The following is a 24,179-nucleotide window of genomic DNA, read 5'->3' as shown; positions in this document are numbered from 1 at the left end:
CCAGGCTCTGAGCTGGCAGTCAGCACAGAGCCCGACGTGGGGCTCGAACCCACGAACCACGAGATCATGACCTAAGCGAAAGTCGGACGCTTAACCGACTAAGCACCCAGGCGCCCCTAAAGATTTTTATTTTTAAGTAATTTCTACACTTATGAGCCTCAACCTTGCAACCCTGAGGTCAAGAGTTGCATGCTCTACTGACTGAGCCAGCCAGGTGCCCCTATTTTGTTTATATTCTTTAAAAACACATTCTTTAAAATGTTTTATTTTCAGAGAGAGAGGGAGAGAGAGAATTCCAGTCAGGCTCTGCGCTGTCAGTGCAGAGTCTGACAGGGAGCTGGATCCCCTGAAGCATGAGATCATGACGTGAGCAGAAACCAACAGTCTGACGGTCAACCAGCTGAGCCACCCATACACCCCTGTTTATATTCTATTTTACATTTCCCCCTATACTTGTTACTCATATTTTCTTGCTCTCTCTTGCTCTCCCTCTCCCCCAAAAGATGACTTTTATCACTGACAAAGCTGATCCTGAAGAATGTATTATGTTGTCCTTACACTGAACTCCCGCAGTAGATAGGTCTACCCATCCAAAAGTGCTGGAGAGGCAGAGGAGAACACAGAGAGCACTTCTCTGAGGGAAGTTCATTCTGAGGGAACAAACAACAGTTGTAAACTCTTGTTTCTGGTTTCTTTACTTATTATTCACTAATGTTACCTATAGTTCTTGCAGTATGGTGTTCCATTGTATGTTTGTTTATATCATAGTACATTCATCCATTCTACTCTTTTTAAAAAAAATTTTTTAATGTTTTATTTATTTCTGAGAGAGAGAGAGAGAGAGAGAGTGAGTGAGCAGGGAAGGGTCAGAGAGAGAGGGAGACACAGAATCCGAAACAGCCTCCAGGCTCTGAGCTAGCTGTCAGCACAGAGCCCAACGCAGGGCTCAAACCCACAAACCATGAGATCATGACCTGAGCTGAAGTTGGACGCTTAACCGACTGAGCCACCCAGGTGCCCCTCATCCATTCTACTCTTAATGAACAGTACTGCTACTGTACACATTATCGTAAACGTCTTTTGGTGAATACATGTGTGCATTCTATTATATATTCCTAAGAATGGAGTTGCTGGGTCATAGAATATGCATATGTTTAGCTTTTGCTGTTCCAATTAAGACTATCAGTCATGTTTGAGAGTTCTACTTGCTCCACATCTTTGTCAGCATTTGCTATTTTCTGTCTTGTTTTACTTTAATCATTTTGCTGGGTGTGTGATGACATCACTACATAGTATTTATTTTCTTGATAACTAATGAAATTGAGCTACTTATTATTCACTTCTTAGCCATTTAGATATTGTCTTTGTCCATCTTTAAATTGGTTTTTCTGCCTTTTCATTTTGGTTTATAAGAGTTTATAATGTCTTTTGAGTTTATTTAAGAATATTATGTTTTAAAAAAATTTTAAGTTTATTCATTTATTTTGAAAGAGAGAGAGCATGTGCAAAAGTGGTGGAGGGGCAGGGAAAAGGAGAGACAGAATCCCAAGCAGGCTCTGCAGCCTCAGTGCAGAGCCCTTTGGGGGGCTCAAGTTTGTGAACCATGAGATCATGACCTGAGCAGTGATCAAGAGTTGGAGGATGTAACCTACTGTGCCATGCAGGCACCCCCATTACGTTTTACTGATAAAAATTTTCTTTTTTTTTTGTTTTAAAAATATTTTTATTTTTGGGAGAGTGCAATCAGGGGAGGAGCAGAGAGAGGTGAACAGAGGATCTTAAGCATGCTCTGCATTGATAGGCTGACAGCAGTGAGCCTGATGTGGGGCTCGAATTTACCAACAAACCGTGAGATCATATCAGATGCTCAGCCCACTGAGCTACCCAGGCACCCTATCATACTTTTTAATGAATAGATATTTTTTGTTTATTTAAAAAAAATTTTTTTAATTTATTTCTGAGAGAGAGAGCTTGAGCAGGGCAGGGTCAGAGAGAGAGGGAGACACAGAATTTGAAACAGGCTCCAGGCTCTGAGGTAGCTGCCAGCACAGAGCCCGACACGAAGCGACCGACTTCGGCTCAGGTCATGATCTCACAGTTTATGAGTTTGAGCCCCACGTCGGGCTCTGTGCTGACACCTCAGAGCCTGGAACCTGCTTCAGATTCTGTGTCTCCCTCTGTCTCTCTGCCCCTCTCCTGCTTGCACTCTGTCTCTCTCTCAAAAATAAATGAACATTTAAAAAAAAAAGCGCTAATTACTATTGCTTTTTTTTGGTCATAGATTAAATTTTTGTCTTCCACAAAAAGAAAAATTTTTTATTTGTAAAACAAGGTGGTTAGATAGTCTCCCCAGGGATATCTTTTTATCCAAATATAAAATGTTATTTTCCTGCCAAGTTTAGTTCAGGTTACTTTTTTGTATATTCCAAAATGCAAATAATTAAAACCACTAATTTTATAATTCATAGGCCTCTAGGATTTTTCTCTTGGCTGGGGATAAGCTCTATGTATTTGTAATTTAGCATTTTATGACCTATGCATTACCCTATTTATTTGATAATGTTACAAGTAAGAAAAAAAAAAAGGAAGGGGTTGCTTTTTAGAGGCAGAAAGTAGGTGTTTGGCCAGACTACATTTTTAGTGTGTATAAGATACATTTTTAATGTGTGCAGATAATTTTTAGTGTGTATAAAAACAAAAGTAAACAGGGGTGCCTGGGTGGCTCAGTCAATTAAGCGTCGGACTTCTGCTCAGGTCATGATCACATGGTTCATGGGTTCGAACCCCGCGTTGGGCTCTGTGCTGATGGCTAGCTCAGAGCTTGGAGCCTGCTTCACATTCTGTATCTCCCTCCCTCTCTGACCCTTCCCTGCTCACGCTGTTTTTCTCTCCCTCAGAAATAAATAAAACATTAAAAAAAAAAGTAAACAAAACATAGCCATTTTTGATATGTTTCTGAGGGCAGGGTATTGAATTATATATCTGTGTCTTAATGGTTGGGGTATATGTATAGTACATCACACATTAAATGTTTATTTGGCTGCCAAATTGAAATAATCCCTTATATTTACTCTGGTTAATGATTTTTTCCCAAAATATTGAAGGGTTATTATATATTTGGTTAGATTAAATGGTAGTATACTAGAAAACACTGTAAAATGTGCTGTTACCATGCTATATTCTTAGCTAATGCAAATTCTACCTGGAAGAATAATGATTACCTCCATAGGTTGTACTTGCAAAGCTAAAAGTCTAGTAGGATTATATGATACAAATTGAGCCACTGACTGTCCATTATTTTGTGAATAGTGTGGTAACAGTCTAGTTCCAGAGCTATCATTTCAGAATTTGCTGACATACTTGTTTTATTTTATTTTATTCATTCTGGTGGGAGTGAGGTGGGACAAGTCTCTCCTGGCTACTGCTTTCTTAGTATTTCTAAACAGTCGGAACTCATTTTGGTTTATGTTGTATACGGCATATGGAACAAATTTTTGCTACTAACTCCTTCAATTGAGGGCAGATGTTATATGTCCTTAAATATGCCTTTAAGGAATCTCTTTGGATCACTACTGAGACTTTGGTAGCATACCTCAGATCAGAGCTGACTGTAGGGAAAAAAACCCTTTGGTGTCTAGGATCCTTGCATGTGTAAACCCCAAGTATGTCAACAAAACCATGGTGACCTTGATTGACTCTGACCTATGGTGTTAATTTTTGGAATCTTGTCAATACGGTTCAAATCTTACCTTTCCATTTTTGTATGTCATCTTAATCAAGAAGGAAAATGTGTGGAACTGGCGAACCCCTCCTTCTAGAGTCGGCATAATCCAAATCATACTATTATATGATAGTGAGCACCATAGTATGGTACATGTTCACTTTGCTGCAGAACTTAACTCCAGAGCTCATTTTGTTGGTCAGTCTCTTGGTTTTTATGTTCCAGAATAGTATTTCAAGAGTTGATGGTTTCAAAGCTGCAATAGTCATTCTCTTTATAAAGTAGCCAGTCATTGTTGCATTGTGATGCATGTGGTACTTGAGTTACCAGGCACAGAGCCCGACTTGGGGCCTGAACCCACAATCCACGAGATCATGACCTGAGCAGAAGTCAGATGCTCAACCAACTGAGCTATCCAGGTGCCACTAAACATTTTATTTTTTAAAGTTTATTTATTTTTGAGAGAGAGCATGAGCTGGGGAGAGCAGAGAGAGAGGAAGGGGGCAACACAATCCAAAGCAGGCTCCAGGATCTGAGGTGTCAGCACAGAGCCCATTGAGGGGCTCCAACTTACGAACTGTGAGATCATGACCTGAGAGCAGAAGTTGGATGCTTAATTGACTGAGCCACCTAGGCATCCCTGCAGTGTGCTTTTGAAAAAAATGCATTGGGGGTGCCTAGCTCTCTCAGTCAGTGGGGTGTCTGACTCTCGATTTTGGCTCAAGTCATGCTTTTATGGTTTTGAGTTCTAGTCCTCTGTCAGCTCTGCGCTGACAGCAGGGAGCTTGCTTGGGATTCCCTCAAACTCTCTCTCTTCCTACCCCCATCTGCCCCCCCCCACTCTCTTTCTCTCAAAATAAATAAACCTGTTTTAAAAAGTAGGGGAGGGAACCTGGGTGGCTCCGTTGGTTAAGCCTCCAACTTCAGCTTTGGGTGATGATCTCGGTTCACGAATTTGAGCTCCGCATCAGGCTTTCTGCTGTCAGTGCAGAGCCCACTTTGGATCCTCTGTCCCCATCTCTCTCTGCCTCTCCCCCATTTGTGTGCTCTCTCTTTCTCTCAAAAATAAATAAATATTACCAAAGAAACCCTGTTAATTAAAAAAAATTTTTAATTAAAAAAAGGAAGTTTAGGAGCAAGAAAAATAAGAAGTATAATTCTACTACTTAGAGGCAATCCTTTTGGATGTATTGGCTTGGCTTATTTCTTTCCAGTATTTTTTCTGCATTTAAAAAAACACAGTTGAAGTCAAATCAGGTAAATGTGTTTCTTCTCCTTTTTTCATATTTTCCCTTGTAATTAAAATTTGGTAAAGACTTAAAAACTATGTGAAAAATAGTCTTTTATGGTAAATACACATAACCCTACTAAATTAGTTTTCATTGCTGGATGCTTCAATTTCTTACAGTTTTTTGTATGGTAGTGAACTTTTTTCAGGATAAATCTTGGTTTCCACTTAAGATTATTTCCTTGACACTGGATCATTAGTCCTTTATTTCAAGCTAAAAGTATTAGTCTAATCAAAATATTGAGTATTTTTCTAATATTATTGCCTAATGGTTTCTATATCTTTACCATTTTTAGAAACCTGAGGTTTGTATTTACAGTGAAGGTATTTTTTGGAAAGTTAGGTTTATTTCCTTCTCCCAAAATGAGAAACTGAAGTTTCTGTTACATTCTTTTTGGTTAACATCTTATTTGCCTTTGCAAAGATGGTGATTGAGGTAGCATTTCAGCATATCTCCTAACTAATGACTGGATACTAGTGAGATCATATTAGGTACTTGGTGAATTTTTATCTATTACAGAAAAACCAAAATTTTAAACTTGCTATTATTGGGGCGCCTGGGTGGCTCAGTCAGTTAAGTGTCCAGCTTCAGCTCAGGTCGTAATCTCATGGTTGGTGGGTTCGAGCCCCGCGTTGGGCTCTGTGCTGACAGCTCGGAGCCTGGAGCCTGCTTCCTATTCTGTGTCTCCCTCTCTCTCTGCCCCTTCCCTGCTCACGCTGCATCTCTGTCTCTCAAAACTAAATAAACGTTAAAAAAATAAATAAATAAAAATTAAAAATAAAATGAAATTCTTATTATTATATTAGTTCTTTAGTCCTACTAAAATTTACACATATTTTTTGGTTGCTAGACAAGAATTCCTAAGACCAATTTAATTGTAGTCTTTTCAAAAATTTTTTTAATGTTTATTTATTTTTGAGAGAGAGACACCTGACCTGAAAATGGAAGCCTAACCGACTGAGCCACCCAAGTGTCCTTGATCCCAGTTTAAATGATCCTAACACTCACACAATATTTCAGTAATTATAAAAATAGAACTCCTACATTAGAGGTTTTTAATCAGGATGGTCTTCAGTATTCTGTGGTCCCATTCTCTCACAATTATATGCTGTATGTATATGTATACATATATACATATATTCCTATTCCAGTATAGTTAACATGCAGTGTTAATAATAGTTTACAGCTTATTATTTTTACATGCACTTTTCTGGAGAGATGGTTCATGGCTCTTATCAGATTTAATAGAAATGTACTGTTATGTCTCTCACTTCCCAAAAGTAAAACAGGTAAGAGAATCATACCACTCTTACAAATTTGAAGGAATGAAATGGACAACTATTCCTACATATAAGAAAAAACCAGTTATACTGAGTTTTGGTATTCCCCATGTTATCAGTATGAGAATGGACCTATTCGTAACATTGTGACAGACCTGTGCCTTGAGGAGCAGAAGTAATGTCTATAAAAGGCTTGGCAGTGTGCCTGCTAAATGCTAGGTGCCTAAACATGGTAGTTATTACATTCTTGAAGAGATTCATTTCATTACTTTCAGCCATCCCTCTTGCCACTTGATTCATGTTATTTAGAGCAAAGTAATTGAAGTCCTTGGAAGTAGCCAGTACACACCATTTTGCAGTATCTGCAAAAGCATTTTCTTTGGAGGAAGAAGATGCCTTATGAATGAATTGGTTTCACTGTTCCCATGTGATATAGAATTATAGTTGTGGTTTCCAGTGAGATGATGATGGTAGTTTCTTTTCTTTGTATAATGAGAGGGTTTTGGTGTTTGCTGTATTCTAGACACTTACAGTTTTTCCTATCAGATTGCTTATCTGTCTATCCTTCTATCTATCTATTTATGGGAGAACACAAGTGGGGGAGGGTCAGAGAAAGGGGGACAGAGGACACGAAGCAGGCTCTGAGCAGACAGCAGTGAGCCCAATGTGGGGCTTGAAACATGAACCTTGAGATGATGACCTAAACAGAAGTTGGATGTTCAACAAGTGCCTCTTTCATATCAGATTTCATATGTAACACCATTTTTTGGTGAATGTTATGTTGAAGAGCGAAAGTAGGATGAAGGCAGGAGGAAGTGAGAAGACAAGACCATGGAATTCCACAGTTTATGCAAGGCGTGAAATGTAGGTGGAGTTGATACAGTTTAGATGTAGAAAGACATGTGTGTGAGGGTGTGTGCGCACATGTGTGCATGTGTGTGTAAGTAACTTGTTTAGGAGTTAATACAAATCTGTTGGGAGGTTGGTCCTAGGTAATATAGAAATTTAAATGCCTTTATTCACCTAATTCTATTTTCTTTTCTTTTCTTTTTTTTTTTTTTTTTNGTTTATGCAAGGCGTGAAATGTAGGTGGAGTTGATACAGTTTAGATGTAGAAAGACATGTGTGTGAGGGTGTGTGCGCACATGTGTGCATGTGTGTGTAAGTAACTTGTTTAGGAGTTAATACAAATCTGTTGGGAGGTTGGTCCTAGGTAATATAGAAATTAAAATGCCTTTATTCACCTAATTCTATTTTCTTTTCTTTTCTTTCTTTCTTTTTTTTTTGAGAGAGAGAAAATGCTAGTGGGGGAGGGGCAGAGAGAGAGGGAGACACAGAATCCAAAGCAGGCTCCAGGCTCTGTGCTGTCAGCCCAGAGCCAGACGCAGGGCTCAAACCCATGAGCAGTGAGATCATGACCTGAGCCGAAGTTGGTAGCTCAACCGACTGAGCCACCCAGGCACCCCCACCTAATTACATTTTCAAGTGCATTATGAAATGTTAAAACAAACATTTAAAAACCAGGAAAACAAAACAATAGTGTTTAACTTTTATCTTTTTTAAAGAATTAGCAACTAGAGACCTTTGTCTTCATTGCTAATTAGATACATAAGATTTTAACAAAAAATAAACTTTTTTGACTTGAAATAGGAAACTGGCCAAGGAAAGGAAGAAGAAAGAAATGAACATATATTGAGGGTCTACTATGGGACAGACACTGCTAAAAGGCTTAATGTTACCATAATTGATCCTGACGGTGATTGATGAAGTTTAAGTGTTTGGACTCTCATTTTGCAGATTGGTAAATAGAAACCCACTGTAAAAATTGTGTTTAATTCTCCATGGCTAGCAAGTAGTAGAGACACGTTTTTCACTGTGATAAAGGAGAATTAAACAATTAATCTCTTCCTTTTTGAAAAAGTTGAGATAGAGTTCACCTAATAAAATTTACTCTTTTAAAAGTGCACAACTTAGTGTTCTTTAATGTGTTTATAAGGTTGTGCAACCATCACCACAATCTAGTTCTAGAACATTTTCATTATTCTAAAAGAAACCCTGTGCTCCACTCAGCAGTCACTCCATTCTCCCCTCCCCCAGCTCCTGGCAACCAGTAATCTGCTTTTTGTCTCTGGATTTGCCTGTTCTGAACATTTCATGTAAATGGAATCATACAGTATTTGGTCTTTTGTGTCTGGCTTCTTTCACTCAGCATAATGCTTTCAAGGTTTATCCACGTTGTACCATATACCAGTACTTTGTTCCCTTTTATGGCTAAATAATATTTCATTGTATGAATAAACCACATTTTGTAAGAACGTTCATCAGTTGATGGACTTTTAGGTGGTTTCCACTTTTTGCCTATTATAAATAATGATGTTATGAACATTTGCGTACAGGTTTTTTGTAGACATGTGTTTTCAGTTACTTGGTGTATATTCCTACAAGTGGAATTGCTGAATCAAATGGTAACTCTGTTGAAATGTAAGGAATTACCAAACTGTTTTCCAAAGTAGTAGTACCATTTTGGATTCCAACAGCAATGTATTAGGGTTCTAATTTTTCCACATCTTTACCAACACTAGTTATTATCTGACTTTTTGATTATTCCAATTTTTTTAATTTTTATTTTTTAATGTTTTTTAAAAATTTATTTCTGAGAGAGACAGCGTGAGCAGGGGAGGGTCAGAGAAAGTGAGAGATACAAAATCTGAAACAGATTCTAGGCTCTGAGCTAGCTGTTAGCACAGAGCCAGATGCGGGACTCAAACCCATGAACTGTGAGATCATGACCTGAGCTGAAGTCGGACTCTTAACTTGACAGAGCCACCCAGGCTCATGATTATTCCATTTTTTTAAATGTCTACTTATTTATTATTTGTTTTTTCAGAGAAAGAGAGATAACATGAGTGGGGGAGGGGCAGAGAGAGGGAGAGAGGATCCCAAGTGAGCCCTGCCCATACAGCAGAGAGCTCAATATGGGGCTTGAACTCACAAACCGAGATCTTGACCTTAGCCAATGTTTGGTGCTTAACCAACTGAGCCACCCATGACTTTTTGGTTACTGCTACCTTAGTGAATGTGAAGTAGCATTTCATGATGGTTTTGATTTTCATTTCTCCAATGATTAATGATGTCAAGCATCTTTTCATGTGCTTATTGACCATTTGTATATCTTTCATGAATACTTTGCAATTCTGTCTTAGCCCTTAGTCCTTCCAGGCTGCTATAACAAACTACTACAGACTGGGTCATTTATGAATAACACAAATTTATTCCTTAAAGTTCTGGAGGCTGGGAAATCCAGGATCAAGATGACAGCATGGTCAAATTCTGGTGAAGACCCTCTTCATAGTTCATAGCTGGTGCATTCTCACTGTGTCCTCACATGGTAGAGTAAGCTAGAGCTCTCTGGAGCTTTTATAAGGCACTAGTCCCTTTAATGAGGGTTCCACTCTTATGACTGAAGCGCTTCACAAAGGCCCCATCTTTTTTTTTTTTAAATAAGCTGAATGTATTTATTTATTTTTTTAAATTTTATTTCTAGGAGAGAAAGAGAGAGAGACAGCGTGAGCAGGGTAGGGTCAGAGAAAGAGGGAGTCACAGACTGAAACAGGCTCCAGGCTCTGAGCTGGCAGTCAGCACAGAGCCCGACGCGGGGCTCAAACCCACGAACTGCGAGATCATGACCTAAGCGAAAGTCGGACGCTTAACCGACTAAGCCACCCAGGTGCCCCCCCATCTTTTTTTTTTTAATGTTTATTTATTTTTGAGAGAGAGACAGAGAGAGCAGAGGAGGGGCATAGAGAAGGAGACACAGAAGCCAAAGCAGACTTTAGGCTCTGAGCTATCAGCAGAGAGCCCTCCATGGGGCTGGAAATCAGGGACCACTAGATCATGACCTGAGCCTTAATCTATCTATCTTTCTTTCTTCTTTCTTTCTTTCTTTCTTTCTTTCTTTCTTTCTTTCTTTCTTTCTTTCTTTCTTTCTTTCTTTCTTTCTTTATCCCTGGGTAGTTTGAACAGGCTAGGATTTTTTTTCCTCCCCTTCATGTCCCTCCCCATGCGTAGCCACCAAACACCAAACAAATGTTGGTTGAGTTGAATGATACTGAGCATAGATGTGGAACAGGTATGCAGTAAGCATTGATATCTGAAGGGGTTAATAACAGCTATCATGTTTGAGTACTTACTAAGTGCCCAGTACTGTATTAAGTACTGACATAACTCATTGTCTCATTTAATCCTTACAACAATCGTATTGAGTGTACATTCTTCCTTCAGTGTATAAAGTAAGACAGTGAGGGGGTGCCTGGGTGGCTCAGTTGGTGAACTGTTTGACTCTTGATTTTGTCTCACGTCATGATCTCTTGGTTTGTGGGTTTGAGCTCTACTTCCGGCTCTGCTCTGAGAGTGTGGAGCCTGCTTGGGATTCTCTTTCTTTCTCTCTCTCTCTCTACCGCTCCCTCACTCAAGCTCATTCTCTCTCTCTCCCTCCAAATAAATTAGTAAACTTTAAAAAAGTTTTTAGGGGCGCCTGGGTGGCTCAGTTGGTTAACTGTTTGACCTTGGCTCAGGTCATGGTCTCGTGGTTCTTTGGGTTAGAGCCCTGCACCAGGTTCTGTGCAGGCAGCTCAGAGCCTGGAGCCTGTTTCAGATTCTGTGTCTCCTTCTCTCTCTGCCCCTCCCCTGCTCATTCTCTGTCTCTCTCTGTTTCAAAGAAGATAAAAACTACTGAAAATTTTTTTAATAAATAAATAATTTTTTATTTTTTTTACTTATTTAAAAAGGTTTTTTTAAATAGTTTATTTATCTTTCAGACAGAGACAGAGCATGAGCAGGGGGAGGGGCAGAGAGAGAGGGAGACACAGAATCTGAAACAGGCTCCAGGCTCTGAGCTGCCAGCACAGAGCCCGGGGCAGGGCTCGAACCCATGAACCGTGAGATCATGACCTGAGGCGAAGTCAGACGCTTAACCGACTCAGGCGCCCCTAAAAATGTTTTAAAAAAAATAAATGAAGTAAGACACCAAAGCTTAGACAGGTCAAGTAACTTGTCTAAGATCACACATTTGATCTAGGCTTTGAAAGAACATTTGGCATGGATGGTATGTGCTCATTTTAACCACCATGTTCTTGAGTGAGAGCAATAAGCACCACATGAAGAAGCCTGAGGATAGTGAGGAGGGGGACCTAGAGGCAGATTGGTTGTGAATAGTCATGCTAAGGGCTTTAATGTTATCTTTCAAACTTGTGAAACTTTGAAATAGATGTTGTTTAAGAGTCTTAAAGGTTGATTTTGCAAAACTGTAATTTTTTTTATTTTTAAGTTTATTTATTTCGAGAGACAGAGAGACTGTGAATATGGCAGAGGTAGAGAGGGAAGAGAGAGAGAATTCCCAAGCAGGCTCTGCGCTTTCAGCATGGTACTCGAGATCACTGTGAGAGCATGACCTGAGCCAAAACCAAGAGTCTGACGCTCCACCAACTGAGCCACCCAGGCGCCCCCAAAACTATAATTCTTTTTTCACATGTGTCAAATATTGAAACACTATGAGTTTGCCAATTCTACTGGTTCTATACTTTGAAGGTTACATTTTTCTTTAACCATCTTTTTACTTCTTTCCCTCAAATTTTATATTTTTGCTTAAAATATTTTTACCCTCCTGGACCTCATTCATTGCCCTCTGAATATTGGTATGGTAATTTTACACTATCATGGCAATTTTTCATTCTCGTATGCCTTCAAGCAGATATTTTTATGTTTTGTGTAGCTTTTCTTTTAAAAATATTTTTCTTAATGTTTTATTTATTTTTGAGAGAGAGATGGAGATAGCATGAGCAGGGGAGGGTCAGAGAGAGAGGGAGAATCCAAAGACAAGGTCCAGGCTCTGAGATAGCTGTCAGCACAGAGCCCGACATGGGGCTCGAACCCACAAACCGTGAGATCATGACCTGAGCTGAAGTCAGATGCCTAACCGACTGAGCCACCAAGGCGCCCCTCGTGCAGCTTTTCTAATTGTTTTTACCAGGATGGCTTTTCCAAATGATCAATTTTATTATCAATGGAAGTGAAAGTTTTATATTCTTTTTAATTAATAAGTGTATGATTGTGCCATGATGGAATGGTGGGATTAGAATGCCCCAACTCTAGGGGTGCCTGGGTGGCTCAGTCAGTTGAGTGTCCTACTTTGGCTCAGGTCATGATCTCACGGTTCATGGGTTCAAGCCCCACATTGGGCTCTGTGCTAACAGCTAGCTCAGAGCCTGGAGCCTGCTTCGGATTCTGTGTCTCCCTCTCTCTCTGATCCTCCCCTGCTTACACTGTCTCTCTTTCTCTCTCTCAGAAATAAGTAACATTTAAAAAAGAGAGAAAAAAAAGAATCTTGTTAATATGAGATTTATCTGGGAGAGGTTCTGATGTCCCAAAACAGTGTATTCTTAAATATATTCAGTTTTTATATTAAAATAATTTTAATTGCTCATTACATTTTTATTACATTTTTAAAATGCCAATACAGTTAACATACAGAGTTATAAATTAATTTCAAGTGTACAATATGGTGATTCAATTCTATACATTACTCAGGGCTCATCATATTAAGTGTATTCTTAATCCCCTTTACCTATTTTACCCATCCCCCTACCACTTCCCCTCTCATCATCTGTTTGTTCCTAATAGTTAAGAGTCTTTTTTTTGGTTTGCCTCTTTTTTTACTTTGTTTGTTTGTTTCGTTTTTTAAATTCCACATATGAGTGAAATCTTACGGCATTTGTCTTTCTCTGACTGACTTATTCCCCTTAGCATTACACTCTCTAGATTCATTTATGTTGCTGCAAATGGCAAGATTTCATTCTTTTTTATGGCTGAATAATATTTCAGTGTGTATATATAGCACATCTTTTATCCATTTATCTACCGATGGGCATTTGGGTGGCTTCCATAACTTGGGTATTATAAGCAATGCTGTAATAAGAATTGGGATCCATGTATCCTTTCAAATTAGTGTTTTTATATTCTTTAGGTAAATAGACAGTAGTGGAATTACTGGATCATATGGTAGTTCTAGTTTTAATTTTTTGAGGAACTTCCATACTGTGGCTGTACCAGTTTGCATCCCCACCAACAGTGCATGAGGGTTCCTTTTTCTCCACATCCTTGCCAACACTTGTTTCTTTACTTTTTATTTATTTATTTATTTATTTATTTATTTTTTAAAATATTTCATTTATTTTTGAGAGAGAGATAGAGACAGCATGAGCAGGGTAGGGTCAGAGAGAGAGGGAGACACAGAATCTGAAGCAGGCTCCAGGCTCTGAGCTAGCTGTCAACACAGAGCCCGACGCGGGGCTCGAACCCACAAACAGTGAGATCATGACCTGAGCTAAAGTCAGACGCTTAACCAACTGAGCCACCCAGGTGCCCCTCTTTACTTTTTTTTAATACATTTTTTTCGTATACAGTTTTCACTTGATCTTAGCCAAAAGGCCGAGAAGTGATTCATATACAGTTTTCTTAACTAATGACAGTCATTGTTTTCTGTTGCTGCATTGGAATCACCTGGAAGCCAAGCACCATATCACATACTTTTCATACTCATTTTAACATTTAATCCTAATGTCAGCATTGTTCTTCACTGAGTCTGTGAGAGGCTGAGTTATATTTAAAGACTTTTTTTAAATGTTGAGTTAAAAAATTTTTTTAATGTTTTTATTTATTTCTGAGAGAGAGAGAGAGAGAGAGAGAGAGAGGGAGTGTGAGCAGGGGAAGGTCAGAGTGAGAGGGAGGCACAGAATTTGAAACAGGTTCCGGGCTCTGAGCTGGCAGTCAGCACAGAGCCCCATGCAGGGCTGGAACACACCAACCATGAGATCATGACCTGAGCCGAAGTTGGATGCTTGTTGGATGCTTAACCGACTGAGCCACCCAGGCGCCCCAAGATTTTTTAAAGAGAGAGTGCAAGTGGGGAAGAGGAGCAAAGGGGAGGGGGAGAGAGAGAGAGAGAGAGAGAGAGAGAATCTTAAGCAGGGTCCTGCTTTGGGTCTCCATCCCATTTCCCTGGGATCATGACCTGAACTGAAATGAAGTGTCAGATTTTCAACCAGTTGAGTCAGCCAGGTGCCCCAAGTTCCCATATTTAATAGAATTGTTGGGATTTGGACCCACCAGGGACATACTGATCTTTTTTTTTTTAATGTTTTATTTATTTCTGAGAGAGGGAGACAATGTGAGCAGGGGAGAGTCAGAGAGAGGGAGGTACAGAATCTGAAACATGCTCGAGGCTCTGAGCTAGCTGTCAGTACAGAGCCTGACGTGGGGCTCGAACCCACAAACCGTGAGATCATGACCTGAGCCGAAGTCGGACGCCTAACCAACTGAGCCACCCAGGCACCACTGTACCGATCTTATTAAGATAATATTTTGATATTGTATAATATCATATTTTAAGGTGGGGGCTCCTAGTTGGCTCAGTCAGTTAAGCTTCTGACTTTGGCTCATGATCTCACAGTCTGTGAGTTCGAGCCCCGCATTGGACACTGTGCTGATAGCTCAGAGCCTGGAAACTGCTTCAAATTCTGTCTGTCTGTCTGTCTCTCTTTCTCTGCCCTCCCTTGCTCACATTCTGTTTGTCTGTCTCTCTCAAAAACAAACGTTAAAAAAATTAAATATTTAGGATGGATAGGCCAGGAGGAAATAAAACTTTTCTATTTTTTAAAAAATTTTATTTTTAAGTAATCTCTACACATAACATGGGACTCAAACTCACAACCCTGAGATCAAGAATCATACATTCCACTGACTGAGCCAGCCAGGTGCCCCAAAACTTTCTTTTCAAGACATCTACAGTAATTTTCTTTCATTATATGCATAGTGAGTAAGAGAATTGTTGGGTATAGCAAACCTTAATTCCCCCAAACCCACTAACACTTCATTTATTGTGATGAAGCAAAAAGTAGTCCTATAAAATATGGGCTTATGATCACAAAGTTAAAAATTTAATTACAGCATTAGTGAATGCAGTTTGACTTATTCTCAAATGATGTGGTTTAAAGAGCTACTGTTATGGGCATTCACAATTTATTAAAAAAATACTAAAACATTAAGAACCATTTATTTTACTTTAAATAAGAGGTAATTGAATAAGTATTTGGAAGTCAGGTAAATAAAACACATTTTGGGAAGAACTGCAGTTTTTTAAGTAGTCATTAAGAGTGAGTATCTATGTGGGTTCCTGGCTGGCTTAGTTGGTAAAGCATGCAACTCTTCTTGATCTCTGGATTGTGAGTTTGAGTCCCACATTGGGCATAGAGATTACTTAAAAAGAAATCTTTAAAGAAAGATAAAAGAGTATCTATGGAAATGCCATTATAATCATTTATGCTAAAACATACTTAATAAAGATAGGCAAGTTTTTTTTATTTAAATCTGCACAGTTAGCATAGCTACAAGCTTGAGCTCTATACCTGTTGATTTGTAAGGTGAACTGTGATGAAAATAACCTTTTTGTTCTTTTGTTATGGCAAGTTATCTCTTCCTGTCTTCACAAGGTGTGTTTCTAAAGGGCTTTACACTGCAAAAGTTCAAAAGGATCCCCTTTAGACACAGAAGTGGTACCAAGTTAGAAGAACTGAGGACCTAGAAAGAGGTAGGAAGAAGCTTGAGGACCATTTATTTATTTTATTTTATTTATTTATTTATTTGTTGTATTTATTTAGTTTTGAGAGAGAGAGAGAGAAGTGAGGCTGACCTGCAGCGGGGTTCTTGTTCACCTGAAGTGGGGCTCAAGCTCACCTGATATAGAACTTGAACTCAGGTACCATGAGATCATGACCTGAACTGAAACCAGATGCTTAACTGACTGAGCCACCCAGGCGTCCTTGTTTATTATGTTAATAAACTAATGTGCCCATATTTTAAAGAATTAATGTGCCCATTGACTAAGTATTTGGCTGTCAGGAAAATCAGACTTTGGGAAAAGTTATTTGTAGGCATTCTACTTCTATAAAAATATTACAGGCTCAATGGCAAGATTTTTGGTTTTTATTTATTAATTAATTTATTTTTTGGTTCTCCCTGAAGAAAAGTGGTAATTCCTGTCTTCTCTCAACCTGAGCTAAGCTCCATGAAAAAGAATTATTTATTAAATCAGAAATCCCAAAGGTATGAAGAACTTGCTCCAATATAGATGGTATTCTCTATTCTATTACCAGGATGAACAAAGGCCACCCCTTATTCCAAACATCAAAAACATCTGTCCAGTACAGTTACCCTGCTGAAATAATAGAACTTATTTCTAGGCAGACAAATTTGTTTCTTCATAGATTGTGTGAAACTCTAAGAAATGAATTCAAGAACTAAAGGAGTTAACCCTTCTTGAATAACTGATCTTATCTCAACAAAAAATTTTGCATACATTCATTTTCAAAACATGCTTTTCTCTTATTAGGAGATTTGGTTATACAAGAGCAATTTCTAGCTTAAAAATAAGAGTTTTCAGATCTAAGACAAACCAGTCACCCTTTCTCAGTTCTTCCCTTGAAAAAGTAGCTGCGATTTGTGATGATCAATTTAATAGGAGCATCATTGTTGGCTTTTGAAAGCACTAATTATGGAAAATGGAACCAAAAAAAGTAACATTTCAAATGGGAATGGTAGAGAATTAAAAGCTGATTACATCTCTCCAAGTGCCTCTTATATTCATTGTCCCCTTAGCTCCTTCACAGCCATCCTCCAGTGTGACTTTCTGTAGCCAGAGTGCTGCCAGTGTCCTTGCACATGCTGTGAACCTTCATTGGGGGCACATAACATTTCTTTCTCCCTCTAAATGTTACCAACTCCTGCTTAGGTTTCAGTGGAAATGTCACTTCTCTGGGAAGACGTCTCTTTCATAGCTTTTCTGGGCTCCTTCCCATTCTATACTGCATCATGATGGTATCTCTCCTGAGTTGTTAGGTTCTTTCTGATTTTTTTAACATTTATTTATTTTTGAGGGAAAGAGACAGCATGAGTGAGAGAAGGGCAGAGAGAGAGGGAGACACAAAAGTGGAAGTAGGCTCCAGACTCCGAGCTGTCGGCATAGAGCCTGATGCAGAGCTCAAGCTCTAGAGCGGTGAGATCATGACCTGAGCTGAAGTCAGATGGTTAACTGACTGAGCCACCCAGGCACCTCCTGATGTGTTAGGTTCTGTAGGGCAAGCCCAGCACCATTTCTGCATATTGTAAGTCCCCAACATTTATGAAGTCATTTTTATGAGATTTTATTTGTTTATTTTTAAGTTGTTTAAAGATTTAAATGGGAAGGTTCATTGTAACAAATCAATTAACAAGTTTCAAAGAAAATGTTTTTGGATGTGGAGTCTTTTAAGGTTGTTCAACAATTTTAAGTTGTATTTGGTAAACTTAGGAGATAACTAAATCTAACTCCCAGGGAAGAAGTTGTGTATGTATAAAATGCTTTGAGCTTCTCAGAGAAACAGTGAATTTTTATGATTTTGATATTAGACTTGATGAGACCATTGGATTATCTAAAAACTGAGGGTTCGGTGCTATCTAGTGTCTGCTCTCTAGCATGAGTGACATGGAGAAGGAGCCCAAGGATAGAGAACTTCCTTTTTTTCAAAAAAAAGATATTATTGATAAAAAATACACAAGACAGACTAGCAATAATAAGAAGCAAATTTCAATATATCATTCACAAAAGGGGACATTTTTCTAAATAGCAGCATCCTTTGTGATTTGTTTTTGACAAAAACCTTATAAATACTCTTTTTGGATTTCTCTGTCCAAATTATGGATCTAGACTTAATGGAGTTGGCTTGTCGATTTTAAGTTAGTACTAAGAATTGTTGAGAAACTGGGGAGAGTGATATTTCAGCCCCATTAATCTCTGGCATTATCTCTGCTTCACCTCACTGACAACAGTTCTTCCTTGGCAATTATTAAAGACCATCATTCACTTGTTCCTTAATTCTTGTTATTGAAGATCATTGATTTATCTTTTATTTTAAAAATTTTTTAAATGTTTATTTTGAGAGAGAGAGATAGAACATGCAGGGGAGGGGCTGAGAGTGAGGGAGACAATCCCAAGCAGGCTCCACACCATCAGGATGGAGTCCAATGGGGGTCTCGAACCCATGAATCCATGGAATGTGAGCTCATGATTCCAACAACATCAAGAGTCAGACGCTTAACCGACTGAGCCACCCAAGCGCCCCAAAGAACAGTTATTTTCACCAGCAGTAAGCAGGACTGCTGGAGAGAATGGGGTAGACACTAGGTAGGCCTGGCCCCTTAGAAGGAAAAAGGTTATTGCAAATAAGCCTCAGGGAAGGAAGTGGGGGACGGAAGGAAGCCAGAGAAGGCTGTGTGAGGAGATCAGTCACCTATACCCAGGCTATTATTGCTTACTCAATCACCCAGGAAGATCTGTTAACCTAAGGTTTCTGTGTCTCATAAGAAATAAAACCAAGCTAACTCTAAGACCTCTGTTAGAATTGTGAAAAATATGAGCCATCCTTTTCTTATTGGAAATTTATATATGGTACTTAAAATATCTTTACCTGGTATCACTGCAAAAGCCATGACCTCCTCACCCCAATAATATGTAAGAAAAGACATATAGAAAGATTTCATGGGAGAGGAGAGTGGGGCTAATACTGGATTTTGTGCTGCAGAAGTGTCCAATTTGAGGAAGCATGATCACTCCTGAGATTAACCTAGAGGAAACCTCCTCCTAGGTAGTATTTGTATGTCTAGTTTCTTGTGGATGCAGAATGGCTTATGCATAGAAAGAGAAGTATAATTTTGAAATTATTCATAAATTTATCTCTGAGGGCACAAAATTAATTTTTTTAAAAGTACGTTTAATGTAATGTTCACTTAAATACCAGTCTTCTAAGAATATGAACCACTACTCCTCTATCCTAAAAATGAAGTGTATGGGGGTTTTGCATTAAAATTTTTTAAATTAAATTAAATTTATTTAAAAATTATTTATTTATTTTGAGAGAGAGAGGGAAGAGAGAAAGTGCAAGCAGGGGAGAGGGGTAGAAGGGGAGAGGGGTAGAAGGAGAGAGAGAATCTCAAGCAGGTTCCACAAAGAGAGCCTGATGGTGGGGCTCCATCCCATGACCCTGGGATTATGACCTGAGCGGAAGTCAAGAGTCAGTCTCTCAACCAAGAGAGCCCCCCATTCTCCCTCTCCTGGAGTGTGTGGTTTTGAAGATGTTTCAATCTTAAAGGTTATTTAGGAATATTTACCAATGTCTATTGTTGGGTATTAAAAATGAAGAGGAGTTATAGACAAAGTAGTATAGATAGTTGGTTATACCTCAATTCAAGTTCTAACTTGCTATATAGTGTGAATTAAGTACTTTTATCTCTTTGAGGCTTAGTTTATCTATGAAACAATGCAGACTCATTTTTTTTCTCTGATGTTCTTTTATAGTTTTACAATCATTTGATTTCTTTTCTTTAAAATTTTTTTTTTTATTTCTGAGAGAGAGAGGGAGATACAGAATCTGAACAGGCTCCAGGCTCTGAGCTGTCAGCACAGAGCCTGATGCGGGGTTCAAACCCACAAACTATGAGATGATGACCTGAGCAGAAGTCGGATGCTTAACCGACTGAGCCACCCAGGCATCCCTACAATCATTTTATTTCAAAAAAAATTTTTTTAAGTTTAATTATTTTGAGAGAGAGTGCACGTGCAAGCATTAGTAGGAGAGAGGGGTGCAGAGAGAGGGGTGGGGAGAGGCAGAATTCCAAGCAGGCTCTACGCTGACAATTGCGGAACTCCAACGTGTGAGATCTTGAGATCATGACTTGATCTGAAACCAAGTATCTGACACTTAACCGACTGAGCCACCCAGGCACCCCTACAATCATGTGATAAGAGAAAAGAGATCCAACTTTGTAATATTTGAAAGAACCTAAAAGTTATTACAAAATTAAATACAACTCATGCATCTTAATAATCATGATTCCTTGTGAGAAAAAGTGACAAAAGCAAGTTCTGAGTAAGTAGGACTACAAAATAGGATTTCTTAGTTTCTGATCTGCCATTCTTCCAACAGAATCTAGTGGTATGCACTTTGCCCTAAGTAATAAGAGAGTGGGAATGGCTCTCCTGACCTCCAATTTCTCAGCTAGTAACGTCTGATTATTTTCTCCATCAAAGTCCGCCATCACCTAACCCCTGAGCTGAGAGACTGTCAAATCACGAAGTATAGGATTTAGAGCAGATGGTCACAACCAATGTAGGTTACCAATCCATTCTGTGTTCAAACAAGTGTAGATCTTCATGGTATAGTATCAGTTGGCTATTTTGAGTTAACGTTAGCTTTGGTGACTTTAATTAACCCTCATGTTAAGCTGAGATGAGCCTTGGTTTATTTATTAATTCATTTTGCAGAACACTCCACACAGACCTCCAATGTTTGCTTAGGTTGCCAAGTGCAGTGTTGTATGACTTCATGAGTATCCTATGCAGTGAAAATTTTGTCAGTGGGGCTTTCAAAAGTGGACTGACTTCTCACTGTTGTGGATTTTCAGTACACCTAACACTCAGAGCCTGATTTTATTTTATTGGGACAAACATGGATCACATAATTATATAATATAGTTCTATATTTTCAATATATATTATAAATCATGGCCAACTTTACTAAACATTGAACAGTCAAGCTGAGAAAATGTTGATACTTTTAAAAAATTATATTCAAGTATTCAAGGGGGAAAGGCATTATTTGTTGTTGAAATGAAAGGAACTTTAAGAAATGTAGGGCTTACCCTTGTGTGTACTACTGACAGGAATGTAAAATGGAATAGTCATCACAGAAAATTTGGTGGTTCCTTGAATAATTAAACATAATTATCATATGATCCAACAATTCTACTCCTAGGTATATATTAAAAGAATTGAAAGCAGGGACTCACATAGATACTCATACCCATGCTCAAAGCAGTGTTATTTACAATAGACAAAATATGGGAACAACCCAAATGTATATCAACTGAAGAACAGATAAAACAAATTTGGTGTATAAAACAAACAGTGAAATACTATTGAGCCTTAAAAAGGAATGACATTCTGGGGTGCCTAGTTGGCTCAGTCAGTTAAGCTTCCCACTTCGGGTCATGATTTCATGGTTCGTGGGTTCGAGCCCCACATCTGCTAGCATCACAGAACCTGATTCAGCTCCTCTGTCCCACCTATGCTCATTCTCTCTCTTTCAAAAATCAGTAAATAAACCTTAAAAAAAGATTTTTTGAGAGAGAGGGAGACACAGCATCTGAAACAGGGTCTAGGCTCCGAGCTGTCAGCCCAGAGTCCGATGCAGGGCTCAAAATCACAGACCCTGAGATTGTGACATGGCCAAAGTTAGATACTTAACCAACTGAGCCACCCAGGTGCCTCAAACTTAAAAAAAAACAAACAAACAAACAAACAAAAAAAAAACAAAAAACACTTATAAAAAAAAAAAGGAACAGAATTCTGATAATCTTACAACATGGATGAACCTTGAAAACATTATGAGAAGTAAAAGCCAGACAGAAAAGGACAAATATTGTGTGATACTACTTACGTGACATACTAGAATAGGCAAATTTACTGAGACAGAAAGCAAAATAAAAGGTAGTAAGGGCTGAGAGAAAGTGAATGAGGAGTTATTGTTGAATGGATACATTGTTTCTGTTTGGGATGATGAAACGGTGCTGGAAATGGAGAGGGGGAACAGTTTCACAACTTTGTGAATGTACTTAACACTACTAAACTGTACATTTACAAATGGTTAAAATGGCAAATTTCAGGTTATGTATATTTTGTCACGCACACCACAAACTTCAAAGAAAAAGAAATGATGTAGGGCCATTTTGAAATCTTGTTGTATTGGGTCCTGTTTTTCTACCTGTTTCATGGATTCTTCATTCACCACAGAGCTTAGTGTGGGCTCAGTGTGCTTGAAGTTGCCCTGATGGATGTGGTTAGGTCAGAATCCACCAGTTTTGCTACCAGAAGGCTTGGTCTTTACATTTGTTAAAAAATTTGAGGGTGGGTAGGTGATGGAGAGGTAGTTTAAAGTCGGAAAAGAGTGCATGTTGGACTTACCATTCCAACAAGAAAAGCGTGCTTTTGTGGCAAACCAAAAGGCTAGGAATCCAGGGTGATGAAATACAGGCCTTCCGGCGCTCACTCTGTTCCTGATTTCTGGTTGTGGGAATCTGTTCCGAATCCAACTGCAAGTGGAAAACCCATCTTTGGCTGAGCAGCAAGGGAGGTCCTCCTGCCAATCCCCTAAATGTGTTGCTGAAACTTTGGCCCTGTGAGGTTGGAGCTGAGGCTGTCGTCCCAAGATCTGTGCAGCTGTCAAGGTGGCTGTGATGGGACTGTGACTGGCCTCTGCACTACATTTTGGCAGTGACCTTGAGACCTGCCAGCTCACAGCAGCTGTGCCGGTTCTTTCTCTTCTGCCACTGTTGCCTTGGCCAGGGGGCTTAAGGGGAGGGAGCTGAACTCCTCTGGTTATGCCATCCTCAGGGTCTGGCAAGTTCTGGCCATGGTGCCCGGCTCTCCCACTGCCTACCACCCTCTGGGCACGGTGTCAGTCCAGGTGCCTGAGTGTGGGTGGCTGCTTGTGCCACCTCTGGCTCCGCTCCCAATTCCTGGGAAGTGGGTGGCCCCAGCTGACCACCAGCCTGCTACGCAGACAGGCTCCACGTGGGGACACGCCTGGCAGCTCTACAGGGAGATGCTCGGTGACAGCTGATGATCTTGGGAGACAGAGGAGCCAAAGGTGCTCCTCTTGTCCCAAAGGTTTGAGCCCACCTTCTGGACAGGAGGGATTTCTCTGGGAAATGAAGGTCACCAGAGATGTGCAGAGCAAGAGAGAAATCTTTTTTTTTTCTCCAGCCACTCGGAGTGGCAAGTGTATTTTCTAAACTCCTCCCCTTCTCCTTGTCCTCATCCTGTCCTTTTCCTTTTAAGTGGCTTCATTAGTATTTTCTAATCCGCCTTTGTCATTGGACATTTATTGACAGAAATCAAATTGCTGTGTTTCTGGGCAAAGAGCCTGCTGCAAAGAGGTGTGGTTCCCGGGGAATGAGACACGCAGCCCAACAGCTGAGCCTACACTGTCCTCACATAACCTCCCTGCCTTAAATATCGCCAATATTTAGCCTTGCCTTATAAAGTAAAAATGCACAATACCTTCCAGAGTTTCAGCAAGCCCAAATGCCCCCCTCGGCTCAGTTATATCTCCTGTACGTTGGAGGCAGAGCCGCGCACCCCTCCCCCCGCGCAGACCTGCCCTCGCAGCCGCCAAGAGGTTACTAATCAGGGAGCCTCCGCCATCGATCCGATGGTGGAGACCTGGGGGATTTGTGTGCATTGTTTTTGCTGAAGCCTCCTGTGATTTCGGCGCGACCAGATCCTCTGCAGCGCACTCCATGTCGCAGCTTGTGGCTGCCTGTGTCCTGTGGTGAGAGCGGAGCCGCACAGGAGATCCTTTGTCTAGGAAGGCTAGCAGAGAAGATCACTTTGGAGTTGCTAAGCTCTGCATTGCCATTGGCTGCACTCTTTGTGGGGCTGTTTTTGCAAAAGGCATGCCCAGCACGTCTACAGTGCTGGCAGGCCAGGGCTGCCTTTAAACACCATGATAATAATACCAAAAAGCAGTTTGCAGAACTGTTCCACTGTAGAGGCTTCCTCTGCAGAAGCAAGCAAGATGGCTACCTCGTGGGCTTCGCTGTGAAGAATGCAGAGGCTAATTAAGACAGACTTTAAGGGGAAAAAAGGGTATTTCCCTACTTCATCTTTATGCAAGGCTTTTTTTCAGTGACTTTTAAAGTATACATTTTACATAAGCTCTTTAGGTTCTGCCTAGCAAACAT

At 39.7% G+C, this 24,179-nt stretch overlaps 1 protein-coding gene across 5 annotated transcripts in view; it reads left to right on the top strand.

Annotated features, from left to right (window-relative positions):
* Positions 1-24,179, top strand: part of TET1 (tet methylcytosine dioxygenase 1) — a 121,482-nt gene that overhangs the window by 4,935 nt on the left and 92,368 nt on the right. The window contains exon 1 of one of the 5 annotated variants that reach the window (XM_077778528.1): positions 23,979-24,084. The exons of the other annotated variants lie outside the window; for them this stretch is intronic. The gene's annotated coding sequence lies outside the window, so the exon portion shown is untranslated. Of the gene's footprint in view, positions 1-23,978; positions 24,085-24,179 lie in introns of those variants that run through there. 5 annotated transcript variants of the gene reach the window in all.

Source organism: Crocuta crocuta, unplaced genomic scaffold (assembly GCF_008692635.1).
Source record: "Crocuta crocuta isolate KB4526 unplaced genomic scaffold, BGI_CrCroc_1.0 scaffold167, whole genome shotgun sequence".
NCBI classification, from domain to species: domain Eukaryota; kingdom Metazoa; phylum Chordata; class Mammalia; order Carnivora; family Hyaenidae; genus Crocuta; species Crocuta crocuta.
The sequence above is the reverse complement of the archived record's forward strand: the minus strand, read 5'-3'. Positions and strand labels throughout refer to the sequence as shown.